This window comes from Herpailurus yagouaroundi, unplaced genomic scaffold (genome assembly GCF_014898765.1).
Source record: "Herpailurus yagouaroundi ecotype Mexico unplaced genomic scaffold, PumYag 219, whole genome shotgun sequence".
Taxonomy (NCBI): Eukaryota; Metazoa; Chordata; class Mammalia; order Carnivora; family Felidae; genus Herpailurus; species Herpailurus yagouaroundi.
The window spans coordinates 709,720-723,060 of NW_024412450.1; the positions used below are offsets into that span (position 1 = coordinate 709,720).

Genomic DNA, 13,341 nt, shown 5'->3' on the forward strand with positions numbered 1-13,341 from the left:
AAAAAAAAAAAAAAAAAGCCACAGGCCCTTTGCAACTTTGGAAAAACCATGATGGGCATTGACATAAAAAATGCCTGGAAGAATATCTACCGACTGTCGAAAGTTGTTATATCCAGGGCTGCAGCTAGGGGGCTCCAGCACTTTCCATCTCATTTTTGTAAGGTTTTACTTTTTACTGTAGTCTCAAACATGTATTAATTATGTAAATATAGATGGAGATAGGACTTTTGGTTTCCGATCAGCATGTAGAGAGCTTGGAAGGCGTCCCTCCCATCCTCACGACAAGGAAGGAGCTGAAACAACCCTTCTCAGACCCATCAGAGAACTGAGGTCACAGAACTAACTGCTGCCCCCAAACTGGAGAGACAGGTAAATGATCACAATTTTCCAGAGCAGAAGCCAGGAGGTGGCAGCAGAAATCAATACCAGGGCAGGAAAATTAAACCATAAGTAATGAATTGCTGGAGGCTCAGTGTAGAGTAGCTTGAGGGTTTAACACTGCAAGGAGGCTCTGTCCTGGAGAGCCCTCTGCTTTCCTGAGTTTTACCTACAGGAGCTCCACCAGGCTCTCACTTTGAAGACCAAGAAAAAATACCCTCTTGCCTGTGGCTAGGAGAGGGGAAAAGTAGCCATTCTGAAATGTAGTACACAATAGCTATTCTTGAATGAATGCATGAGTGAATGAATGAATGAATGAATTTAAAAATCTGGCTTTTTAACAAAAGCACCGCCAAGCACCAAAATGCAAGGTAGAAGAGCTTCCTTTGCAAGAAGGAGCTCTTTGTTCTCCTAACAAGTCGGTCCACAAGGAAGCTACTTTATCACGATAAAACTTCTAGCAGGTGACACAGGACAAAATCTAGGTGGCGTCAACTCTGGCAATGGGTTCTTGGATGCAACGCCAAAAGCATGATTGTTGGACGAAATAACCAATAAGTGGTACTTTATTAAAGTTTAAAAGCATATGCTCTGCTAAAGGCAGTATCAGGAAAATGAGAAGACAAGCCACAGACAAGCCACAAAAAATATCTGAAAAACACGTATCTGATAAAGGACTGGTACACAAAATATACAAAGAACTCTTAAAACTCACAAACAAGAAAACAAACAACCTGTTTACAAAAATAGGGAAAAGATCTGGACACTTGACCAAAGATGTACAGATGGCAAGGAAAGCATTAAAAGATGCTCAGCATCAGGGCACCTTGGTGGCTCAGTAGGTTGAATGACCAACTCTTGATCTCAGTCAGGTCATGATCTCAGGGTTTGTCCAGAGCCTGCTAGGGATTCTCTTTCTCCCTCTCTGCCCCTCCCCTGTGCATGCTCGCACTCTCTTTCTTTCAAGATAAATAAATAAACTTAAAAAAAGAGATGCTCAACATCCTATGTCATTAGGGAATTGCACAGTTAAACAACGAGGTGCCACTACAGAGCTATTAGAATGGCCAAAGTCCAGAACATTGACAATGCCAGATGCTGGTGTGCATGTGGAGCAACAGGAACCCTGATTCGTTGCTGGTGGGGATACAAAATGGTGCAGCCGCTCTGGGAGACAGCTTGTTAATTTCTTATAACACTCAACACAGGTTTATCCTATGAGGAAGCAGTTGCACTCCTTGGTATTTACCCATATGAGTGACAAACTTGAGCTCCCACAAAATCTTTCACGTGGATGTTTCAGCAGCTTTATTTGTAATTGCCAAACTTGGAGGCAACCATCCCTCGGTAGGTGAATGGATAAGTGAACTGGTTCATCCAGACAATGGAATACTATTCAGTGTCGCCCAAAATGAGCCATTAAGCCGTGAAAACACAAGGAGCAACTTTAAATGCATATTACTGAGTGAAAGAAGCTGGTCAGCTTTAGTCAAAACTCCCATAAATAGTATAAGTTAAGTCTTGTTATATATAATTTAACTGTCACTTAACTAGCAGTTGGAGGTAATTTCTGCTTAAAATGACTACTGATTTATTTGCACTTTTAAAACCTTTTTCTCCTGTCATTATTTTGCTTAAACAGATATTGTATGAGGTTTTTTTTTCGCTTTCTTTTATTTATTTAGTGGCTTATTAATTTTTTACAACTTTTTTTCTCCATTTGTTTGGAATGTAATCATTCCATTTCCATTGTTTTAGTGAATATTTGAAGTAACATATATAATTATCTTAACAAAATATAAAGAAAAAGATCCTGATCTTTAAAAAAAAATTATTTGAGAGGGAGATAGAGGGCAAGCAGGGAAGGGACAGAGAGAGAAGACAGACCCCCAAGCAGGCTCCGTACTATGAGCACAGAGCCCGATGCGGGGCCTGAACCCATGAACTGTGAGATCGTGACCTGAACTGAAGTCAAGGCACCCCTCTTGATCTTTTTAAAAAACATAAAGTCTTTCAAAACACTTTAGTCCCTCTTCTTCCACTTTTTAAAAAATTGTGGTAAAGCTCACCTAACATAAAATTCACTGTTTTCATTAAAGTGTACAATCCAATGGCATTTAGTCCCTTCTCAACGTTGTGCAGCCATTACCACTATCCGAACATTTTCATCACCCCAATCACCCCAAAGGAAACCTTGTACCCATTAAGTAGTCATTCCTGAAACCTGCACTCACCCCCAGCATCTGGAAATCACTAATCTGCCTTTTGTTTTTTCTATGGATTCACTTATTCTGGATATCTCCTATAAATGGAATCACACAGAATGTGGCCTTTTGTGTCTGGCTACTTTCACTCAGCATAATGTTTTCAAGGTCCGTCCATGCTGTAGTCTTCCTTTTTGATGACTGAATAATACTCCATCCTATGGATATACCACCTTCGTTCACTCATTTATCAGTCTATGGACTCTAGTGTTATTTTCACTTTTATTGCTATTGTGAATAGTGCTGCCATGTAGATTTGTGGACAAGTTTTTGTTTGAACACTTGTTTTCAGCCTTTTGGGTATCACCCAGGAATGGGATTGCTAGGTCCTACGGTCACTTGTTGTTTATTAACTTACTGAGGAATCACCATTTTCCACAGCTGCCACACCATTTTACGTTCTCACTAGCATTGTCCAGAGTTCTAACTTCTGGATCGACTCAGATTTTCTATTTCTTCACGATCCAGTCTTGGGGGATTGTGTGTTTCTCAGAATTGTCCATTTTATTTAGGTTTTCTGATTTGTTGGTGCATAATTGTTCATAGTACCCTCTTATAATCCTTTTATTTCTGTAAGATCAGCATTAATATCCTCACCTTACTTTCGGCTTCAGTCATTTGAGTCTTTTGTCTTTCTTTTTTAGTCACTAGCTAAAGATTTGCCAATTCTGTTATCTTTTCAAAAAGCAATTTTTGGTTTCGTTGATTCTATCGTTTTTGTGCTCTCCATTTCATTTATCTCTGCTCGAATCTTTATCATTTCCTTCCCTCCATTTCCACTGAGTTAAGTTACTTTTCTTTCTCTGGCTCCTTAGGGTAGAAAGTTATGTTACTTATTTGAGATCTTTCTTCTCTCCTAATGCAGGCATTTACAGCTATAAATGTGTCCCATAAAACCATAAAACTTGGCATTTTGTCTTTATTGTCTTCCAGCCGAGTATTTTGTCCATCTCCCTGAGGACCACCTCTTTGACCCAGTAGCTGTTTACAAGTACGTTTTTAACTCCACATATTGGCGTATTTTCCAGTTTTTGCTTTGTTATTTGATTTCTGGTTTCATTCGATAGTGGTTGGAAAATACACTTTGTATGATTGGAATCACTTTAAATTTGCTGAAACTTGTTTTGTAGCCTAACATAAGCAGCTTCTGTCTCCAGGCAGCATTCTCAGGTTGCTATTTTTATTAGATTCCTGAGTTCTGCAAAAGTTGTTTCTGGTTTTTTGCCACCTAATCGTCGCTTTAGTGGAGACGCGGATATTTGGAGTCCCCTCCTCCTCCGTCTCTGGTTATGCCCCTGCTCGCCATTTTTTATGGTTACAAATTAGATACTACTATTATTTTATTCAGATAATTATTGTGCAAATTTTCCTACATGCTCACATTTTGTTTGTTCTCTATTTATTGTTGCGTCTCAGACTATCATTCTAGTATTTTTCTTTTTCTCTGAAGTATATCATTTTGAGGTTGTCTTAATAATTAACTACCATTTACCTTGCCTTTGTAAAGATAACCAATAAGTGATTAAGAAAGGTGACTCTTTGTAGAATATCTACAGATAAAAAATGCAAAAGAAATGCTTTTTAAAAATCACCATTTTGGGGCGCCTGGGTGGCGCAGTCGGTTAGGCGTCCGACTTCAGCCAGGTCACGATCTCGCGGTCCGGGAGTTCGAGCCCCGCGTCAGGCTCTGGGCTGATGGCTTGGAGCCTGGAGCCTGTTTCCGATTCTGTGTCTCCCTCTCTCTCTGCCCCTCCCCCGCTCATGCTCTGTCTCTCTCTGTCCCAAAAATAAATAAAAAATGTTGAAAAAAAATTAAAAAAAAAAAATAAAAATCACCATTTTATACCCCTTAATGCATAATGAATCTAGGCAGTAATAATCAGTGGTTGAATAAGCCATTAGGTGGAAAACAAAGGTGTGGATCTGAACCCACCAAACAGCCTTAGCGTAATTAGAAGTGGGAAAACCTAGGTTATATGCCACCTCATGTGATACTATAGGAAATCCACCATAAAACCCATAATGTATTCTAGCCTAAAACAACCGAATATGAGTCTAACAAAACTTCACTGTCTAACTACCAGTTTACAAGAGATATGGAGAATAAGAAAAACACATTAGGTGCTACCGCAATGGTGAAATCAACCACACTCAGAACATAAGAAATTCTATGGGACAGATTACCCAGTTGCATAAACAAGTGAACAGCATAAAAAAAAATAAAAGAGACCCCGTTAATCTTGAGAATTTTAAGAGATTTTCTCAACCAAAAGCAATGTGTGGACCTTCTTCAGATTACGAATGAAACAAATCAACAACAACAAAAAAGGCATGTTCACAAAACCGAGAAAATTCACCATGGACTGGGTATTAGATAGTATGAAGAATCTTGTTAAATTGTTTAGATGTGAATTTTGTTGGAATTTTGTTTTTTAAATGACTATATACAGAAATATTTAAAGATCAAATGCATGATGCTTGAAAGTAGCTTAAAATACTTCAGAAAAAAAAGGATGATAAAATAAGAATGGTGTATGTTAATCATTGTTGAACCAGGTTGAGATGCATATGGACATTCATTATATCGTTCTCTCTAACTTCACGTAAGTTCCAATGTTTTGATAACATGTCTCTGTGAGAGAAAATTTCCCCAAGTTAGGCCTGCAGGACTCATTCATAGTAAGATCACACAACCCTCCCAACCGTAAGGATGACCACAGACGCAAGAAGATAAACCACTATGCTTATGGATCCGCAGATACAAAACGTGACATATTTAGGCCTAAACGGCAGTAGATGTTGAAATTTTAAGATACAAGATAAAGAACAGCGATGTGGGATATACATCAACAAATTAAGGAGACAGTACACCAGAAGAATGAGTAGAATGATATAAAAATTTAGAACTCAAGAAATAAGATACAATAGTTGAAGCTAAAAATTCCTGATAGGTCAGGCTAAACAGCATGTTAGCTACAGCCTAAGAAAGAATTACTACATTGAGAGATGACTCCAAAATGTTGGTCCAGAATACAGCAAAAGTAGTTAAGGACACGGAACAAAGTCAGCTGTGACAGTCTGGTTTTAAACTCCCTGTTTTTATTTGTAAATGGTGTTAAAAAGCTTCCATTCGGGGCGCCTGGGTGGCGCAGTCGGTTAAGCGTCTGACTTCAGCCAGGTCACGATCTCGCGGTCCGGGAGTTCGAGCCCCGCGTCAGGCTCTGGGCCGATGGCTCGGAGCCTGGAGCCTGTTTCCGATTCTGTGTCTCCCTCTCTCTCTGCCCCTCCCTCGTTCATGCTCTGTCTCTCTCTCTCTGTCCCAAAAATAAATAAACGTTGAAAAAAAAATTAAAAAAAAAAAGCTTCCATTCTTGGGGCGTCTGGGTGGCAGTTAAGCATCCAACCCGGTTTCGGGGTGTCAGCTCGTGTCATGATCTCATGGTTTGGTGAGTTCAAGCCCCATGTCAGGTTCTATGCTGGTTCTATGCTGGTAGCACAGAGCCTGCTTGGGATTCTCTCTCCCCCTCTCTCTCTGCCCCTTTCACACTCATGCTGTCTCTGTCTCTCTCCAAATAAATAAATAAACTTTAAAAACTTTTTTTAAAAAAGCTCCCATTCTTGAAGGTTAGTTTGATGAGCACACAAGTCTAGATTGACAATTATTTTATTTCAATCCTTCGAAAATAGATTTCCTTTTTCCCTGGTTTGTTATGGAAATTAACATTGTAACATTGTAACATTAATGTTAACATTGTTAACATTGTAACTGTTCCTCCTTTGCAGTAGATCCGTCCATTTTCTCTGGCTGATTTCAGACCTTCTCTTTGGTAACACACTTTCAGTGTGAGGTGTGAAGTTATGGTTATTTACTTTTCCTTGCTTGTGATACAGTGAGCTTTCTGAATCTACATATAAAAAGTTTCTCTCGGGGCGCCTGGGTGGCGCAGTCGGTTGAGCGTCCGACTTCAGCCAGGTCACGATCTCGCGGTCCGTGAGTTCGAGCCCCGCGTCAGGCTCTGGGCTGATGGCTCGGAGCCTGGAGCCTGTTTCCAATTCTGTGTCTCCCTCTCTCTCTGCCCCTCCCCCGTTCATGCTCTGTCTCTCTCTGTCCCAAAAATAAATAAACGTTGAAAAAAAATAAAAAGTTTCTCTCCAATTCTGGGCAATTCTAATCTCTTATGTCTTCGAATATGACCTCACCTACGTTTTTCTGTTCTTCTATTCCTGGGCTATAATTATATATACTCAGAATTTTTTATTTGTTCCTACATCTCTACTATGTTCTTTTATCCATTTTCTGTGGCCATGTAATAAACTACCCCAAAACTCAGGGGCTTAAAGCAACACCCACTCATTTTCTCAGAATTCTAGGGGTTGGTAATATGGGCAGAGCTCACATGGGCTGTATCATCTCTTCTGTTTGTGGGGTCAGCTGGACTAGTCTCTCCGCAGCCAATTCGCAGGTCAGCTGGAGACTGACGGCTCCAGGACAGCCCCAACCATATCCGACAGTAGGCAGGGACTGTTTCTGGTTTCTCAGGTTTCCTTACTGTGCTCTTTCTAGATGGTGGCCCAGCTTTCTTACACAATGATAGCAGTGTTCCAGGAAAGTGAAGGCTGACGCTACAAGGTTTCTTGAGACCAGGCTTGAGAGTGGCACATTACCTCATTGTACTCCACTGGTCAGAGCAGCTCAGATTCAAGGTTCAGAGGAATAAATTAGACTCCGCCCCCTGACGGGAGGAGGTGCAAATGACCTGGGGTGAGGTTCGTCCGTCACGGCTGACTTTGTTCCATTTCTTAACTACTTTTGCTGTATTCTGGACCGACACTTTGGCATCATCTCTCAACATTTTGGTGAAGAGCGGGATGTTTGGGGTCTTAGGTTGCTGCCCCACAAACCAGGTGATCCATGGAAGGCACAGTCTCCAGGTAATTACCCCCACATTATCCATGGTAAGTATCCCCACATCGGCTATGTAGTACTCTGGTGGGAAATGCATGCCTTGAATGTGATCATAAGAAAACAGACCCAAAGCGAAAGACATTCTATTAAAAAAAAAGAAACAAACAAACAATAAAAAAAGGACATGCTTCAAATGGCATGTTAATGTCATTAAAGCCCCCCCCCCCCCAATCTGTGAAAATGTTCCAGATTAAAGAAAACTAAAAAGGCCAACTAAATGCAATACCATCCCCAGACTAGATGCTGTAGGAGGGGCGATCGGGTCAGTTGGGTCAAATGCAAACCGTAGATTAAATAACAGCTGTCTCTTAGGGTTAAATTCTCCCGTTCACCACAGTCCTGAGGTCATGAGGTCAAGGGTTTAAGGGTAACTGAACATGAGATACTCCCTAATGAGAGAAAGAGCGGTCAAACCACAAAGCAAATGGAGTAAAATATTAGCAATAGCCAAATCCGGGTCAAGGGAATAGGGGCAATTTTGTACTATTTTTATTTTTTTCAACTTTTTAGTAAGTTTGAAATTGTTTCAGAGGCAGAGAAAGACTCCAGGGAAATCGGCGACTGGGGGTGGGGCCGGACCCGGCCAACTCTACAGCGTGAGGAGCGGTCCCCCAAACCATTCCTCACAGCTGGGGGGGCTGGTCGTGGAGGGGGGGTAGTGGGGAGGAGGAAGTGGGTGCTGGGGCGCCACCAACCCCCCCCCCCCCCCCAGCAGCACCCCTGCCGCCCTCCGCTGGCCCCAGGGCAGGGGTACCTGCCACCCAGGTTCCCAGCTTGTCCTCGGGGTCCATCCAGGACAGGGTGACCCCGCGGGGACGGTCCCTGCCACAACCGCCCAGCCTTCAGCGGAGGCTTCTGGCTCCCGGAAATGGGGAGGATTTGAGGGTCTCGGACCCCCGGAGGCGGGAGGCGCTACGCGCCCCCTGGGCTCCCCCCCCCACACGCCCCCCCGGCGCGCGCGCCCCCCCCCCCCCCCCCCGGGGGTGCCCCCCCCCCCCCCCGCGCCCCCGCCCCCCCGCTGCGCCGCACCTGCTGCGGCCTCTGGGGGCGGGGTTGGGGGAAGGAGCGCAGAGCACTGGAAATGAAGCTGGGAAGAGCGAGAGAAGACTGACCGTGTCTTTTCAGCTTCCTTCTTCGTTTGGAATCTCATTTTGTGCTTTTGAGGTTTTTTTGGTTTGTTTTGTGTTTTGAAACCGCTTCTCAGCCTGTTTCGCAGACGAGGCAGCTCGCACCGCGCGCTCCCTGCAGGTTACCAAATCTTTAGGAGACCAGGAAGTAATGATTATAAATCACGACCGGAATCCAAAGTGGCGCGTTCACAGTCGGGGGTGTAGCTCAGTGGTAGAGCGCGTGCTTAGCATGTACGAGGTCCCGGGTTCAATCCCCGGCACCTCCAGCAGTTTTGAGGGGTCGTGCTCGTGGTCAGAACACCTGCCTGGCGTTTCCCCCGCTAGACCCGGTACCTTCTTCCGTTTTCCACCCGGGCGCCCTGCGGTCAGGACCCCCGACTCCTGCCCCACACGTGCCCTGGGCCCCTGATTTCTGTCCCACACGCGCTCTGAACCCCCACTTTCTGTCCCACACGCGCCCTGGACCCCCGATTCCTGTCCCACTTTCTGTCCCACACGCGTCCTGGACTCCCGATTCCTGTACCACACGCGCTCTGGACCCCCGATTCCTGCCCCACACGTGCCCTGGACCCCTGATTTCTGTCCCACACGCGCTCTGAACCCCCACTTTCTGTCCCACACGCGCCCTGGACCCCCGATTCCTGTCCCACTTTCTGTCCCACACGCGCCTTGGACCCCCGATTCCTGTCCCACACGGGCCCTGGACCCTCGATTTCTCTTCCACCCGCGCCCTGGACCCCCGATTCCTGTCCTACTTTCTGTGCCACACGCACCCTGGAACCCCGATTCCTGTCCCACTTTCTGTCCCACACGCACCCTGGACTCCCGATTCCTGTCCCACACGCGCCCTGGACCCTGTGCAGCAGAGGTAAACAGCTCTTGTTCCAGAAAACTTCAATCAAAGTAAATGACCTGTCAGGCTCATTGTAGACATAAATTTGACTAAAGGACCACTTCCACTGCCCCCAGACAAGCATCCCACAAGTAAATCTGCATCGCTTAACCAATTCCAAAATGACAACTGATTTGCCCAGGCCACAGCTAGTGTGAAATAATAGTTGAATACATAGTATAAGACGGGGCGGGGGGGGGGGGGGGATCGCCATCAGTGTTAAACTGATTCATTTCTAGGGATTATTTTTCATCCTGGAAAATAATTCTGGGTAATATGTGTTGTTCAGAGATTTTTACGATCTGTATCACTATTTTAGTCTCTTTAAGGTATTTTGTGGTCAAACAGATTTAAAGTTGTTTATGATTAGGCACGGATGTCCATTAACTTCACTACTATTTAGCACTGTGATGAAGGTATAAATCAAGGCCTTCAGATACGGGAAGAATAGAGGATTCGGCATTGAATAGAGACAAAGTTATCTTTCTAGGTCTTGGTAGTATTATACATCTGGAAATCACCTTTCTCTACAAATAGAGAATTTAGAGAAACTGGTTGTAAAATCAACACACACACACACACACACACACACACACACACACACTAGTTCTTTGGAGGTTTTTGGATAACAGCTCATTCTCTTGAACGCTGACAAATGAAGGGAGAGAATCAAGCATTTATGGATAATATGGTATATTTTTAGGAGATACATATAGTTGGTAAGGGAAAGATTTTCTCCATCGAAGAATCACAGCTAATAAATGCAGGAGGAAGAATTAAAACCACAGTCAACATTTTACTACTGATATTGCTGTAATGCATCCAGGTTGCGATCATCAATGGTGGCTACAACCATGGGGAGAAATTGGACGGGGAAACCTAGAATGGATGGAGCAGGTGGACATCACCTGAAACCAACGATTAATTCCATGAGGCTAGAAGCGAGACGGTTACACATCACGTGCCTCCTAATGCTGTAAAACAGAACACGCGCAACCCCACCAATGAAATACTGGCGTTAAAAGATGACTGCTTTCTCCAAGCAGATGGAGCCAGTAACACATTACAGTAAGTATCGGGAACGCCAGAAGATGGGTTTTTTAAGTTTTATGTATTTATTTTGAGGGAGACAGAGACAGCACAAGTGGGGAAAGGGCAGAGAGAGAGAGAGGGAGGGAGAGAATCCCAAGCAGGCTCTGCGATGCCTGCGCAGAGCCCGATATGGGGCTTTATCCCCAAAATGGATGTCCCCAAATGGACCTCAGTGGCATAGCAATTATTTTTTAAACGTTTTATTTATTTATTTTGAGAGAGAGAACGCACGCACATGCATGTGGGGGAGGGGCATAGAGAGAGGGAGAAAGAGAATCCCAAGCAGGCTCCACCCCATCAGCGCAGAGCCCCAGGGGAGGCTCCACTAACTCAGAGATCATGACCTGCGCTGAAATCCAGAGTCCCCAACGGACACCTAGGCGCCCCAACGGCATATTAATTACTTTTAACTGCAGCTACTTGGGAAACAGCAGGTTCAAGGACATCACACCCTCCTCTGTGCCCTGGAAGCAGGAAATAAACTTTCCATACGACAGGGAGTTTCCTGTACTAAGAAGTAAAAGACATCCTTATCACCAGAGACGCGGGTTGTAAAATTGAGACAGCTGTATAAGCTCGTTACTTTTTCAGTAAATCTACCTCAGCCCAAATTCCGCTTAAAATCCCTTACTAATCAAAGTCCCCAAAACGTCTGTTTGCTCCGTCCTGTCATTTCCTCACGAATTCATCTTCTCTCTGTCTAAGTGCTTCTCAGTCTCACTATTAAGCCTCTTTTCACCCTGGTAACCTGTGTCAAGCCAATTTAGTTCTTAGTCCAGTAAGAATTCCGGATGGAAGAAAACTCCTTTCTCTCAGTCACTTCAATATTTGAAGAGGGGCCCGCCAAGGGCTAAATAAGAAGCGAATTGGAGCGTCTATAAAGTGGAGATGCCGGGGATCGAACCCGGGGCCTCATACATGCAAAGCATGCGCTCTACCACTGAGCTACATCCCCATCACGAGAACCGCTCCCTTCTCCTTCGTTGCTGACCCGGGTCCTCCCTCATTCACAGAAACGCCATCAGGTGGATCTAACAAGCGCTTATTACCTAACACATCAGAGTGCCCGGCGCTCCCCTTTAATGCGCGTTTTATATTTGCAGATCTGTGTTATTTGGTTACGTTTGCCTGCTTCCCCCTAGGGTGATGTCAGAAGGGCAGAGCCCTGAGTGTCCTTCCCCATCACCCTACCTCCAGCCGACGGCACCGAGCCTGGCACGCAGCAGCCCCTCAGGAAAGGGTGGCGAGGGATGCCGGAGAGGTGACCTCTGTCCAGGGTTCGTGTCGCAGCGCAGAGAACCGTGCGGTGAAGTGCGCGGGTGAGAGGCGGATTGTATCTCGTTCAGGGCAGCGGGGCGGGCGCCCCGGCCCACCCCGGACGGGCAAGCGTACCGCGCACTCTTGAGGAGACACCGGACCCCTGAACGAAGGCCCGTTTGCGCTCGCAGCGGTGGGCGGCGACGCTTCTCGATTTCGGCCGAAGTTCTGCGCGCAGGTGGCGCGTGGACGCCCCAAGTGAGCCCCCGCAGCGGTCCGCCCAGGGTCCGGGCAGGTGCGGCTCTGAAACGCACTCGTGGGTTTCACCTAGCGCATCCTCTGCAAAGATGCGCGGGAGAAATGAGACCCGGGCGGCCGCTGGTGGGGGTGCTCTGGGCTCGCGGGGGCCGACCCCCGGGGGGGTTCCCCGCCCAGACACCTGCATGCGTCCTGCTCGTCAGCCAGCGCAGCACGGCCCTTGCCGCCCGCTCCCAGGGCTGCGATTTCGGCCTTCAGGTTCACGCCGCGCGGCCCACCACCCGGCCTCTGCCTTACGCGGGGCTCGGCGGGGACTCCCCGGGGTCGCTCCCAGCGTTCGTAGCCAGGTCACATTTTCAGCCCGTGCCCCGGTCTGCCTCGCACTTCCTCGTCTTCCCTCAGGCCTTTCCTTCTGGCAGATTCCTTGGCCTTTACCGGCTTTACTGCCGCGGGCGGGCGGCTCCTCGGTGTTTGGAGCGAGCCGGGCTCTGTGACCAGTCCGGCTGCTCCCGGTGACCCCGAAGCCCTGGAACTCTCCCAGAAAATGCCCACAGCGGCGATGGTGCCCTGCGCGTCCCGAAAACGCACCCGGGCACGGCCGAGTTGGGGAGGGAAGGACAGTGGACGTACAGCCAGAGAAGGAAAGGTAAATTGGAACCGGGAAGGGAGACACAAACATAAACAGAAGTGTCTAAAAACAAGCAATGAAGCCAACGGTTCTACCCCCGCAGGACGCGAGGCCCTCGGCGAGCCTCGACGTCTCACCGCAAGCCTCCAGGAGAGCCGTGCCAACCACTTCCCGACCGACGTGCGCAAAGAACCCGACCTCCCTGCGGGAGCGTGGTGTCCCTTCGCTCTGCCGACTGCAGTTCGCGCCAGCCCCCAGTTGTCCCCAAGCTTCTCTTGGTCCCGGACCTCACCTGCCGGCCACCCACCTGCAGACCCCGCCGGGGGAGTGGTTCCTGGGCAGACCAACCTGTGCACAGCACCACCGTCGCGTGGACACCACCACCCCATGCACACTCCGTGCACACCACCGTCGCGTGCACACCACCACCCGTGCACACCACCACCCCGTGCACACCACCACCGCGTTCACACCAC

At 46.8% G+C, this 13,341-nt stretch overlaps 2 non-coding genes across 2 annotated transcripts; one reads left to right on the plus strand and one right to left on the minus strand.

Moving 5' to 3' along the window:
* The first annotated feature begins 8,932 nt into the window (after window positions 1-8,932).
* On the plus strand, window positions 8,933-9,004 carry TRNAA-AGC (transfer RNA alanine (anticodon AGC)). The gene has a single exon. It is a non-coding gene; the product is annotated as a tRNA-Ala (tRNA).
* A 2,601-nt stretch (window positions 9,005-11,605) lies between these two features.
* TRNAA-UGC (transfer RNA alanine (anticodon UGC)) lies at window positions 11,606-11,677 on the minus strand. Its single transcript has one exon. It is a non-coding gene; the product is annotated as a tRNA-Ala (tRNA).
* Window positions 11,678-13,341: the final 1,664 nt, after the last annotated feature.